The sequence below is a fragment of the Prionailurus viverrinus genome, chromosome B1, assembly GCF_022837055.1.
Source record: "Prionailurus viverrinus isolate Anna chromosome B1, UM_Priviv_1.0, whole genome shotgun sequence".
Taxonomy (NCBI): Eukaryota; Metazoa; Chordata; class Mammalia; order Carnivora; family Felidae; genus Prionailurus; species Prionailurus viverrinus.
In genome coordinates, this window is record NC_062564.1 from 163,665,250 (window position 1) to 163,678,778 (window position 13,529).

A 13,529-nucleotide genomic window follows, 5' to 3' on the forward strand; every position below is an offset into this window, starting at 1 on the left:
TAAATTTCCTAGTGCTGACCAGATTTCCACGTTGACTAGTGAAAGGTTACATTTCTGGGCTGTTGGAACTGTGTTTACATTAGGTATGAAGTCTTCATTTACCAACTTAGGGCCTCAACCTGAGTGATGCCGTTTTGGGCCTCTGGTTTTCCTCTTAACAACTCTAAAAACAACTCTACAAGGTGGATATTATTCTTTTTTTATTTTTATAGAAGTTTTGAGAAAGAGACCTAAGTAACTTGCCCTAAGCCAAACTTTCCCTAAGTGATTGAATCGGGTCATTTAATAAAATTATTTTTTAACTTCAAGGCACATTTCTTTTCTATATCATGACTCTGATATATGCTTACTTGAATGAATACATAAATAAACCAATAAATTCATAAAGAGTGGGTATCCTAGTTTATAAAAAGCAATATTTTAAGTCCAGCTTCTGTGTTTTTATTTTGGAGGTGGAAGTTTTTTTCCTAAGACTACACAGCAGGGAAATACATGGAGTAGATCTTATAGATAAGAGACAAATGCCACAGTGGTTTCAACTTAAACAACGATAAGCCTGTGTTTTTGTTGAAGTTTACACTGTTAAGTAACCTGATGATGATATATGTCAAAGTCACTAACTACACCCACAAAGTCAAAAACAATTGTTAAATCACCTCTTAAGAGTCATACATCTTTCTCCTCCTTCCTGGGTTTCCAAATGCCAATTAAATATTCCTATTAGATACAACATTTTCAGAGGAAAGAAAGGTAATTTTTCCTAGGGCAGAACCAGAAGTACTACCTCTGATTTAAAAAAAAAAAATTTTTTTTAATGTTTATTTCTGAGACAGAGCACGAGTGGGGGAGGGGCAGAGAGAGAGGGAGACACAGGATCCGAAGCAGGCTCCAGGCTCTGAGCACTCAGCACAGAGCCGGACGCAGGTCTCGAACTCACAAACTGTGAGATCATGACCTGAGCCAAAGTCTGTCGCTTGACCGACTGAGCCACCCAGGCACCCCAGTACCACCTCTGATTTTAAATTCACCTATAGATAGAATGACTGAACTTAGATGTGAACATCACATAAGGTATATTTAGTGTTAAGGTGGATGTGGAGAGCCAGTACCCAAGGGTGAAACAGGGTGCTGTTGGAAAAACCACCAGATGCCGAATAGAAGTGAGGCAAGATTTTATTCACAGCCGGGCCAAACCTGACCTCCTGATCTTAAGGAGAAAAGTGCAGAGAATGGCCCCGAAAAAAGGTAGCAGTGAGCTTACATGGATTTTAGCGAGTCAGAATACGTCATTATTTGGTTAACCAATTACAATTTACAGCATTTCATGGTAGCCAATTATATTGTGACACACAGATGTTAGTTTTGGCAGGAACCTATCAATTTAAAGGTCTTTGTCCTAAGAGGGTTTAACATGGCCAATCATAGTTAGACTCCTGAGATGCCATAGGGCAGCAAGTATGTGACTTTTTACATGTTGGTCTTGCCTAGGCCAGATCTTGGTAGAAGGGGTGGGGGAGCATTTTTTGCATCCTAAGTTATCTATTTAGCAAGCAGGCGCGGTCACAGAAGCCAGAGAGGGCGGTTAGTAATTTCCGATAACCCTAATAGGGAACTACATAAGCCTTTTATCTCAATTATTCATGAAAGGTGAGTTTAAGCTGAACTTATATACAATAAGCTTTCTGATATCTTATAAGTTGACCTATTACAAAGGGGATGTGTGATCACATAGCAGTGTTGTGAATGACCTTGCCACTGGTCCAGGCTGTGGCCATCTCCTCAGCCTGTACCAAAAAACAAGTGACATTAAAAAAACTGTTTCATGGGGCGCCTGGGTGGCTCAGTGGGTGAGCGTCCGACATCGGCTCAGGTCATGATCTCTCCGTTTGTGAGTTCGAGCCCCACATCAGGCTCTGTGCTGACCGCTTGCTCAGAGCCTGGAGCCTGCTTCAGATTCTGCGTCTCCTCTCTCTGCCCCTCCCTAGCTCACGCTTTGTCTCACTCTGTTTCTCAAAAATAAATAAATGTAAAAAAAAAAACCAACTAAGAATAAAAATGTTTCGGGGGGCACCTGGGTGGGTTAGTCGGTTGAGTATCTGACTCTTGATTTCTGCTCAGGCCACAATCTCACTGTCGTGGGTTGAGCCCCATGCCCAGCTCTGTGCTGGGCGTGGAGACTGCTTGGTGTCTCTCTCTAAATAAACATTAAAAAAACCAAAACCGTTCGGGGCACCTGGCTGGCTCTGTCGACTGGGAAGTGCATGGAGCCAACTTAACAACAACAACAACAAAACCCAAACCTGTTCAAGTAAACACTGCAGTTTGAGTAGGAGGAAGGCCTACCTCTTCTCAGCATGCAGCTTGCTATATTTAACTTTTTGGGGGGAATTCTAAAGGTCATATGGTCTCAGTTACAGGTTTAGAAAAAAGAATGAATAATTTGTGGATGGTGGGGTGAAATAAAGCAGGGCTCTTTTCTGAAAATGAAGGGATAAATGTGTCTTCTAACAAATAGTTAAATAGTTTAATATGCCAGAGATAGTTAACTTCTATTTCTTGATAAAGATTTACATTTAATAGTTAGATTTTTTTTTAGAATTCTTTTTTTAATGTATATTAAGAGAAGAGGGTTTGAAGGTAGAAACTCTTTTTCTATAATTGCTCACATATTGCAACTCTGTCATGGTATTTGTTAGTTAAGGAATGTGCAGGCAATCTCCAGAATCTTTTTCATATTGAAAAATTTAAAATGGTTTGTGGTCTCTGTGTTGTGAGAACACTGAACTCTGGGTCATTGTGGGTTTGGGATCCATAATTTAAATGGAAACTATGACTCCTTTAGAAAAAGCTAAGAATTCTCTGAAGTTAGCTACAACAGAAAAGGAGGAATGGAATGACTCATTACATTTGAATGACAAGTTCCTAATTAGGTTGATGTTTACTCTGCCAAGTAAAAGTCAATGAGTCCAAAAATCTTAACTCCTTGTGAGTTAACCAGCCACAGCCTTTATTGGGGTGCTTCTAAATCTTTGGTTTTATAGACCAGAATGTCTTCAGTAGCATGGCAGAATTGTCCCATATTTCTGGCTACAGCTTTTCTCCCCTATTACCTGCTGGTATTTTTGCCTGAGGACTCCTTTGTTTGCTTGCTTGCTTGCTTTGTTTGTTTGTTTCTTTCTTTTTTTAATTTAAATTTTAGTTAGTTAACATACAATGCAATATTGGTTTCAGAAGTAGAATTCAGTGATTCATCACTTACAGACAACACCCAATGCTCATCACAAGTGCCTTCCTTAGTACCCATCACCCATCTAGCCCATCTCCTACCCACTTCCCTCCATCAACTCTGTTTGTTCTCTATCATTTAGAGTCACTTGTGGTTTGGTTCCCTTTCTTCTCTTCCCTCCACCCCCCCCCCATATGTTCATTTGTTTTGTTTCTTAAATTCCACATATGAGTGAAACCATATGATATTTGTCTTTCTCTGAATGACTTATTTCACTTAGCATAATACATTCTAGCTCCATCCACGCATTGCAAATGACAAGATTTCATTATTTTTGATGGCTGACTAATATTCCGTGTGTGTGTGTGTGTGTGTGTGTGTGTGTGTGTGTGTGACATATTTTTAAAAAATATTTATTTTTGAGAGACAGAGAGAGAGAGCGCGTGCATGTGAGTGGGGGGAGGGACGGATAGAGGGGGAAACAGAATCCCAAGTAGGGCCCACACGGTCAGCTTAGAGCCTGATGTGGGGCTCGAACTCATGAACTGTGACATCATGACCTGAGCTGAAGTCAACAGTCAGATGCTTAACTGACTGAGCCACCCAGGTGCCCCTGTATACCACATCTTTATCTGTTCATCACTCGATAGACATTTGGGCTTTCTCCATAGTTTAGCTATTGTTGATAGTGCTGCTGTAAACATTGGGTGCAGGTACCCCTTCAAATCTGTATTTTGTATCCTTTTACGTCTGCCTTCTAATAACTGTGTCACACTGGGATAATGTCTGGTGGTAGGGTGATTGGGATCAACAGGGTAAGGCTAGTTTCCTTTGTTTTAGGAAGAAGAAAATCTGAAGAATGAGATGGTTTTAGCAATAAAGAAGGCATTGTGGGGGTCCAAGGCAGGAGAGGTCTGAAATCCAGAAAGTTCAGTGGGGTGAAAATTTAGGAAGCTCATCATGGGTGAAAATATGGAAGTAAACCCTCCGAGCATGTAAATGTGTGTTGTAATTTATTTGCAGTATTTATTAATTGACTACTGTGTGACAGGCACTTGATAAAGACAAGATCTCTGCCCTCATGAAATTTTTTTCTACACTTGATCTTAGCCAAAAGGCCGAGAAGCGATCATGGAATTTTTTTCTAATGGGGGAGACAACAAACAGATAAGTGGATATATAATGTCAGTCAGGAATAAGTGCTATGAAGCAAATAAAGCAAGATAAGGGAATCAAGAGTGACTAGGGATTTGGGGTGGTGAGGAGGTGTATGGAGGAGATAGAAAAGATCTTTGGGAGGTGTCTTTCAAGCAGAGACTTCAAGGAAGTTAATTATAAGTCTTGTGGATATCTAGGACTGGAACATTCCATCCTAAGGAAAGGACTAGTTGTTCAGAGATAACTTATGTTGTTAATTTGCTTTTACCTAATGGCTAATTATGTTAAACATCTTTTCCTGTACTTACATTCCATCTGCATTTCCTTTTTTTTTTTTTTGACAAGTAACCAAAGTACTATATTTTCCTCTTTATATGTTTGTATAGCTGATCATATTACATATAATAGTATAATTAATTCAAAACTATAGATTTTTTGTTCTTTCTAAGTTTTTAAATTATAGTTAACATACAATGTAATATTAGTTTCAGGTATAGAATTTAGTGATTTATCATTTACATACAACACCCAGTGCTTATCACAACTGTTCTCCTTAATTCCCATCACTTATTTCAACTGTCCCCCACCCACCTCCCCTCCAGACCCCAGTAACCCCAGTAACTCTTCTGTAGTTAAGAGTCTGTTTCTTAGTTTGCTTCTCTCTTTTTGTTCCCCACTATGTTCACTTGTTTTGGTTCTTAAACTCCACGTATGAGTGAAATCATATGGTATTTGTCTTTCTCTGACTGACTTATTTTGCTTAGCATAATACTCTCTAGCTCCATCCACATGATTGCAAATAGCAATACTTTATTCGTTTTTATGGCTGAGTAATACGTATATATGTCTGTGTGTGTGTGTACATGTGTGTGTGTATGTGTACATATATGTATATATGTATACCACATCTTCTTTTTCCATTCATCAGTCAGTGGACATTTGGCCTCTTTCCATAATTTGGCTATTGTTGATAATTCTCCTATAAACATCAGGGTGCATGTATCCCTTTGAATTATTTTTGTATCCTTTGGGTAAATACCTACTAGTACAATTGCTGGGTCACAGGGTAGTTCTATTTTTAACTTTTCGAGGAACTTTCATGCTGTTTTCCAGAGTGGCTGCACCAGTTTTCATTCCCACCAATAGTACAAAAGTGTTCCCCTTCCTCCACATCCTCGCCAGTCTGTGTTGTTAATTTTAGCCATTCTGACTGTTGTGAGGTGATACCTCATTGTAGTTTTGATTTGTATTTCCCTGATGATGAGTGAGGTTGAGCATCTTTTTATGTATCTGTTGGCCATTTATGTATCTTCTTTGGAAAAATGTCTATTCATGTCTTCTGCCCATTTTCAAATTGAATTATTTGTTTTTGGGTGTTTGATTTTATAAGTTCTTCATATATTTTCGATACTAACACTTTATCAGATGTGTCATTTGCAAATATCTTTTCTCATTCCATTGGCTGCGTTTTAGTTTCGTTGATTGTTTCCTTTGCTGTGCAGAAGCTTTTTATCTTGATGAAGTCCCAATAGTTCATTTTTTGCTTTTGTTTCCCTTGCCTGAGTCGTGTCTAGTAAGAAGTTGCTGTGGCCAAGGTCAAAGAGATTGCTGCCTGTTTTCTCACCTAGGATTTTGATGGTTTTCTGTCTTACATTTAGGTCTTTCATCCATTTTGAATTTATTTTTGTGTATGGTGAAAGAAAGTGGTCCAGTTTCATTCTTTTGCATGTTGCTGTCCAGTTTTCCCAATACCATTTGTTGAAGAGACTGTCTTTTTTTCCATTGGCTATTCTATCCTGCTTTGTTGAAGATTAATGGACCATATAGTTGTGGGTTCATTTCTGGGTTTTGTTTTCTCTTCTGATCTGTTGATCTGTGTGTCTGTTTTTGTGCCAGTACCATATTGTCTTGATCACAACAGCTTTGTAATAGAACTTGAAGTCTGCAATTGTGATGCCTCCAGCTTTGCTTTGCTTTTTCAAGATTGCTTTGACTATTCAGAGTCATTTGTGGTTCCATATAAATTTTAGGATTGTTTGTTCTAGCTCTGTGAAAGATGCTGGTGGTATTTTGATAAGAATTGCATTAAATCTGTAGATTGCTTTGGGTAGTATAGACATTTTAACAATGTTCTTGCTATCCATGAGCATGGAATGTTTTTCCATTTCTCTGTGTCTTCCATTTCTTTGTGTCTTCAGTTTCTTTCATAGTGTTCTATAGTTTTCAGAGTACAGGTCTTTTACCTCTTTGGTTAGATTTATTCCTAGGCAGCTTATGGTTTGAGGCACAATTATAAATGGGATTGATTCCCCAATTTGTGTTTCTGTTGCTTCATTATTAGTGTATAGAAATACAACAGATTTCTGCATGTTGGTTTTACATGCTGCAACTTTACTGAAATTGTGTTATCAAATTTAGCAACGTTTTGGTGGAATCTTTTGGGTTTTCCATTCAGAGTATCATGTCATCTGCAAATAGTGAAAGTTTGACTTCTTCCTTGCCAATTTGGATGCCTTTTATTTCTTTTTGTTGTCTGATTGCTGTGGCTAGGACTTCCAGTACTATGTTAAATAACAGTGGTGAGAGTGGACATCCCTGACTTATTCTTGACCATAGAGAAAAAGCTCTCAGGTTTTCCCCATTGAGGATGGTATTACCTGTGGATTTTTTTGTTGTCTCTGGCCTTTATTATTTAGAATTATGTCCCTTCTAACCCTACTTTGTTGAGGGTTTTTATCATGAATGGATGTTGAACTTTGTCAAATGCTTTTTCTGCATCGATTGAAAGGATCATCTGGTTCTTATCCTTTCTTTTATTAATGTGATGTATCATGTTGATTGATTTGCAAATATTGAACCACCCCCGCATCCCAGGAATAAATCCCACTTGATTGTGGTGAATGATTTTTTTTAATGAATTGTTGGTTTTGATTTTCTAGTATTGAGAATTTTTACATCCATGTTCATCAGGGATATTGGCCTATAGTTCTCTTTTTTAGTGGAGTCTTTATCTACTTTTAGAATCAGGGTAATGCTGGCCTCATAGAATGAATTTAGAAGTTTTCCTTCTATTTCAATTTTTTGGAACAGTTTGAGAAGTCTGGGTAGGGGTTTATCAATTTTATTAATTTTTTCAAAAACCAGCTCCTGGATTAATCTGTTCTATTGTTTTTTTAGTTTCTATATCATTTATTTCTTAAAAAAATTTTTTTTTACATTTATTTATTTTTGAGAGCCAGAGTGAGACAAAGTGAGAGTGGGGGAGGAGCAGAGAGAGAAGGAGACACAGGATCGGAAGCAGGCTCCAGGCTCTGAGCTGTCAGCACAGAGCCCAGTGTGGGGCTCGAACCCACAGACCATGAGATCATGACCTGAGCTGAAGTAGGACACACAACTGACTGAGCCACCCAGGCACCCCTTTATATCATTTATTTCTGCTCTAATATTTATTATTTCCCTTCTTCTGCTGTGTTTAGGCTTCATTTTTTGTTCTTTTTCTAGCTCCTTTCAGAGTAAGGTTACGTTGTTTGAGATTTTTTCTTGCTTCTTGAGGTGGGCCATATACTTCCCTCTTATGCCTGCTTTTGTTTCATCCCAAAGACTTTGGAGCATCGTGTTTTTGTTTTCGTAAGTTTCCATATTTTTAAAAATTTCTTCTTTGATCTTCAAGTTGACCCATTCATTATTTAGTAGCACGTTGCTTTACCTCCATGTATTTGTGGTCTTTCCAAAGGTTTTCTTGTGGTTGACTTCAAGTTTCATAGCATTATGATCAGAACATATGCAAGGTATGATCTCAATCTTTTTGTACTTGTTGAAACCTGACTTAGTATGTGATCTATTCCGGAGAATGTTCCATGTGGATTGAAAAGAATGTGTATTCTGCTGCTTTAGAATGAAATGTTAATATATCTGTTAAATCCATCTGTTCCAGCATGTCATTCAAAGCCATTTTTCCTTGTTGATTTTCTGCTTAGATGATCTGTCCATTGTTGTAAGTATGGTGTTAAAGTCCCCTACTATTATTGTGTTACTATCAATGAGTTCCTTTATGTTATTAATTATTTTATATATTTGGGTGTACTATGTTGGGGCCATAAATATTTATAATTGTTAGACCTTCTTGTTGATAGTACCCTATATTGTAATACAATGCCCTCCTTCATCTCTTGTTACAGTCTTTAGTTTAAAATCTAGTTTGACTGATATGTAAGTATTGCTAGTCTGGCTCTCTTTCTTGTTTTTGTTTTTTTTTTTTTTTTTGTTTGTTTGTTTGGTTTTGTTTTCATTTATGTTTTGAGAGAGAGAGAGAACATGAGCAGGAGAGGAGCAGAGAGAAAGAGGGGACAGAGAATCCGAAGTGGGCTCTGTGCCCAGAGGCTGACAGCAGTGAGCCCCAATGTGGGGCTCAAACTCATGAACCCTGAGATCATAACTTGAGTCAGAGTCAACCAACGGAGTCACCCAGATGCCTCTGGCTTTCTTTTGATGTCCATTTGCATTCTAAATGTTTCTCCTCACTTTTATTCTACATGTCTCTATGTCTAAGATGAGTATCTTGTAGACAGCATATAGATGGGTCTTATTTTTTTCTAACACCCTATGTGTTTTGATTGGCACATTTAGTCCATTTATGTTCAGAGGAATTATTGATAGATGTGTGTTTAGTGCCATTTTATTACTTGTTTTGCCATTATTTCTGGAGATTTTCTCAGTTCTTTTCCTTTGTCTTTGTCACTTTCCACTCAAAGAGTCCCCTTTAATATTTCTTGCAGAGTTGGTTTAATGATGATGAGCTCCTTTAGTTTTGTTTGTCTGGGAAACTCTTTATCTCTCCTCCTATTCTGAATGATATTGCTGGATAGAGTATTCTTGGCTGCAAATTTTTCCCATTCAGCACATTGAATATATCATGCCACTCCCTTCTGGCTTGCCAAGTTTCTGTGGAGAGATCTGCAGCTGGCCTTATGGGTCTCCTGTGTAAGTTAGGGACTTCTTTTGTCTTGCTTCTTTTAGGATTTTTTCTTTATCACTATATTTTGCAAATTTAATTATAATATGTCTTTGTGTTGGCCTGCTTTTTTTTGATTTTGATGGGAGTTCTCTGTGACTCCTGGATTTGGATGTCTGTGTCCTCCCCCAAATTAGGGAAGTTTTCAGCTATTATTTCCTTAAATAAATTTTCTGTCCCCTTTTTTCTCTTTTTTTCTTCTGGGACTCCTGTGATATGAATGCTATTACACATGATGGAGTCACTGAGTTCCCTAAGTCTATTCTTGTGATCCATAATTTTTCTTTCTCTCTTTTGTTCAGCTTCATTATTTGCCATAATTCTATCTTTTCCATCACTTATTCATTCCTCTGTTTCTTTCATCCTTGTGTTCATTATATTCAGTCTGTTTTGAATCTCACTTATTTAATTTTTTCATTTATGACTGTTTTAACTCTTTTATCTTTGTGGTAAGGGTCTCCCTGATGTCTTCCATGCTTTTCTGAAGCCCAGTGAGAATTGAAAATGTTGCTTTAAATCCTTCATCTGGCTATTCCTTATATCTGTTTCAATTAGATCTCTGGCTATGATGTTATCTTGTTCTTTCATTTGGGATTAATTCTTCTGTCTTGATATTTTGTCTAAGTCTGTGTCTTCTTCTCTGTATTAGAAAAGCCTGTTATGTTTCCTGCTTCTGAGAGTAATGGCTTTATGAAGAAGAAGCTGAATAGTGTCCAGTGTTTACTGTATTTACCTATATATTTTTGCTTATTATGTTCTTCCTTCCTGATGTTTCAAGATTTTTTCTTCTTTTCTTTTTAGAGTTATTCCTTTTGTCATTCTTTTTTTTTTTTTTTTTTAAATTTAAAAAAAAATTTTTTTTTTTTCAACGTTTATTTATTTTTGGGACAGAGAGAGACAGAGCATGAACGGGGGAGGGGCAGAGAGAGAGGGAGACACAGAATCGGAAACAGGCTCCAGGCTCTGAGCCGTCAGCCCAGAGCCTGACGCGGGGCTCGAACTCATGGACCGTGAGATCGTGACCTGGCTGAAGTCGGACGCTTAACCGACTGTGCCACCCAGGCGCCCCTCCTTTTGTCATTCTTACAGAATACTAGGTTTTCGAGTGATAAAATCTCTTAGTTTTCACTCATCTGAGAATATTTTTACCTCCCCTCACATTTGATAATATTTTCACTGGATATAGTATTCTGGGCAAACAGTTCTTTTCTTTCAATACGTGAAAAAGGTGCCACTTTTTTTCTGGCCTCCATGGTTTCTGATGAGAAATCTACTTTCATTTGAATTTTTTCCCTCTGAAGATAAGGTATCATTTCTTTCTTACTGCTTTCAAGATACTTCCTTTCTCTTTAGATTTTTGAAGTTTAATTGCAATGTGTCTTGGTGTGGATTTCTTTGGGATTGTGTTATTTGGGGTTCACTCAGTTTGTTTATCTGTAGGTTTATATCTTTTGCTATTTGGGAAATTTTTAGCCATTATTTCTCCTAGTACCTTTTCAGCCCCACCCACTTTCTTCTCTTCTGGAGCCAATGATAAGTGTATGAATTTTCTATTGCTACTGTAGCAAATTACCATAAACTTAGTGGTTTTAAAACAATACAGATTTATTCTCTAGTGCTCTGGAGGTCAGAAGTCTAGAATCAGTCTTAAAACCCTAAAATCAAGGTCTTGGCAGTTCTGGTTCATTCTGGACACGACAGGGTAGTTCCTGTTTCTTTCTTTTTACCTTTTTTAAGTTTATTTCTTTATTTTGAGAGAGAGAGAGTGTGTGCATGAGCAGAGAAGGAGCAGAGAGAGAGCCAGAGAGAGAGAATCCCAATCAGGCCCCTTGCTGTCAGTATGGAGCCTGATGTGGGGCTCAAACCCATGAACCATGAGATCATGACCTGAGCTGAAAACAAGAGTCAGATAATTAACCAAATGAGCCATCCAGGCACCCCTAGTTTCTGTTTCTTGCCTCTTTTGGTTTCTAGTGACCACCTGTAGCCACATGATTCTAATCTTAACCTCCATTATCATGTTGCCTTTTCTTCTGACCCTGACTCCTTTTGTGTCCTTTTATAATGATGCTTATGATTACATTGGACCAACCTGGATGGGTTTTTTGGAGCAAAATTTATGACATTGTGAAATGCACAAATGGAATCATATACTATGTACTCTTTTGTGTCAGGCTTCATTCATAGCATAATGATTTTGAGATTCACCACATTATTTGATCCCTTTTTAATGCTGAATAGTAATATTCCATTGCATGAATATATCACAGTTTGTTTAGGTATTTTCCTGTTGATAGAAACCTGGTCTCTTTCCAGTTATTTACTATTATGAATAAAATTACCATGAACATCATTGAACAAATGTTTGGGGGAAGATACACTGTCATTTATTTTTCCTTTCAGTGGAATTTCTGGGTTATTCTTTCATTTCAGTGGAATGGCTATGTCTTAGAGTTGGTATATATTTAGTTTAAGAAAACCTGCTAGATGGGGGCATCTGGGTGGCTCAGTCAGTTAAGCATCAGACTCTTGATTTCAGCTCAGGTCATGATCTCACAGTTCATGAGTTCAAGCCCTGCATCAGGCTCTGCACTGATAGTATGGAGCCTGCTTGGGATTCTCTGTCTCCCGCTCTTCCTGCCCCTCCTCTGCTCATAATCTCTCTCTCTCTCTCTCTCTCTCTCTCTCTCTCTCTCAAAAATAAACATTAAAAAGAAAAACTAGGGGCGCCTGGGTGGCGCAGTCGGTTAAGCGTCCGACTTCAGCCAGGTCACGATCTCGCGGTCCGTGAGTTCGAGCCCCGCGTCAGGCTCTGGGCTGATGGCTCGGAGCCTGGAGCCTGCTTCCGATTCTGTGTCTCCCTCTCTCTCTGCCCCTCCCCCGTTCATGCTCTGTCTCTCTCTGTCCCAAAAATAAATAAACGTTGAAAAAAATAAAATTAAAAAAAAAAAAAAAAAAAAAAAAAGAAAAACTAAAACCTACTGGATGGTTTTCTAAAGCCGCTGCCCTATTTTACTCTTTCACCAACAATGCATGAGTTCTGATTGATCCACATTCTTGCTAACATTTGGTATTATCCATTGTTATAGACTGAATTGTGTCCCCCCGCCACTCAAAGTCATGTTTCTCCTCTAATCCCTACTACCTGAAAATGTAACTGTATTTGGAGAAAAGGCCTTTAGGTAATTAAGTTAAAATGAGTCCCTTAGTGTTGGTCTTAATCCAATAAGAGGATTAATCTTATAAAAGGAGAAGATTAAGACTTACTAAGGGACACCTGACACAGAGAAAAAGCCTTGTGAAGACACAATTAGAAGATTGACATCTGCAAGCCAAGTGTAGGGCCTCAGGAGAAACCAGAACTGCTGACACATTGATATTGGACTTTCAGTCTCCAAAACTGTGAGAAAATTAATTTCTGTTGTTTAAGCCAACGGTCTGTGGTATGTTGTTATGGAAGTCTGAGCAGACTTTTTTAAAAAAAATTCTTTTTAATGTTTATTTATTTTTGAGAGAGAGAGGAGAGAGAGAGATAGACAGATAGGCAGACAGACAGAGCATGGGCAGGGGAGGAACAGAGAGAGAGAGGGAAACACAGAATCCAAAGCAGGCTCCAGGCTTTGAGCTGTCAGCACAAAGCCTGACGTGGGGCTTGAACCCACAAACCATGGGATCATGACCCAAGCCTGCATCAGACGCCCAGCTGACTGAACCACCCGGGTGCCCCTGAGCAGACTTTTAAATTTTAATTTTAGTCATTCTTTGGTGTGTGAAGTGGTTTCTCACTGAGCTTTGAATTTGCGTTTTCCTCATGACTAATGATACTGAGCACTTTTTCATGTAGTTATTGTGTAGAGAAATTGGAATCCTCATCCGTTGCTAGTAAGAGTATAAAATCATGCTGCAATTGTGAAAAAAAGTTTGGGAATTCCTCAAAAAGTTAAACATAGAACTAATATATGACTTAGCAATTCTGTTTCTAGATATACCACTGACCCTTGAACAAAGTGGGAGTTAGGGGTACTCATTTCAGCAGTCGGAAATCTGTGTGTAAGTTTTGACTCCCCAAAAGCTTAACTACTAAGAGCTCACTGTTGACCAGAAGCCTAACTGATAATATACACAGATTAACAC

General features: G+C 38.3%; 1 protein-coding gene across 4 annotated transcripts in view; it reads left to right on the plus strand.

Annotated features, from left to right (window-relative positions):
• SCFD2 (sec1 family domain containing 2) overlaps positions 1-13,529 on the plus strand; it is a 404,012-nt gene that overhangs the window by 28,056 nt on the left and 362,427 nt on the right. The gene's annotated exons all lie outside the window — the stretch shown is intronic.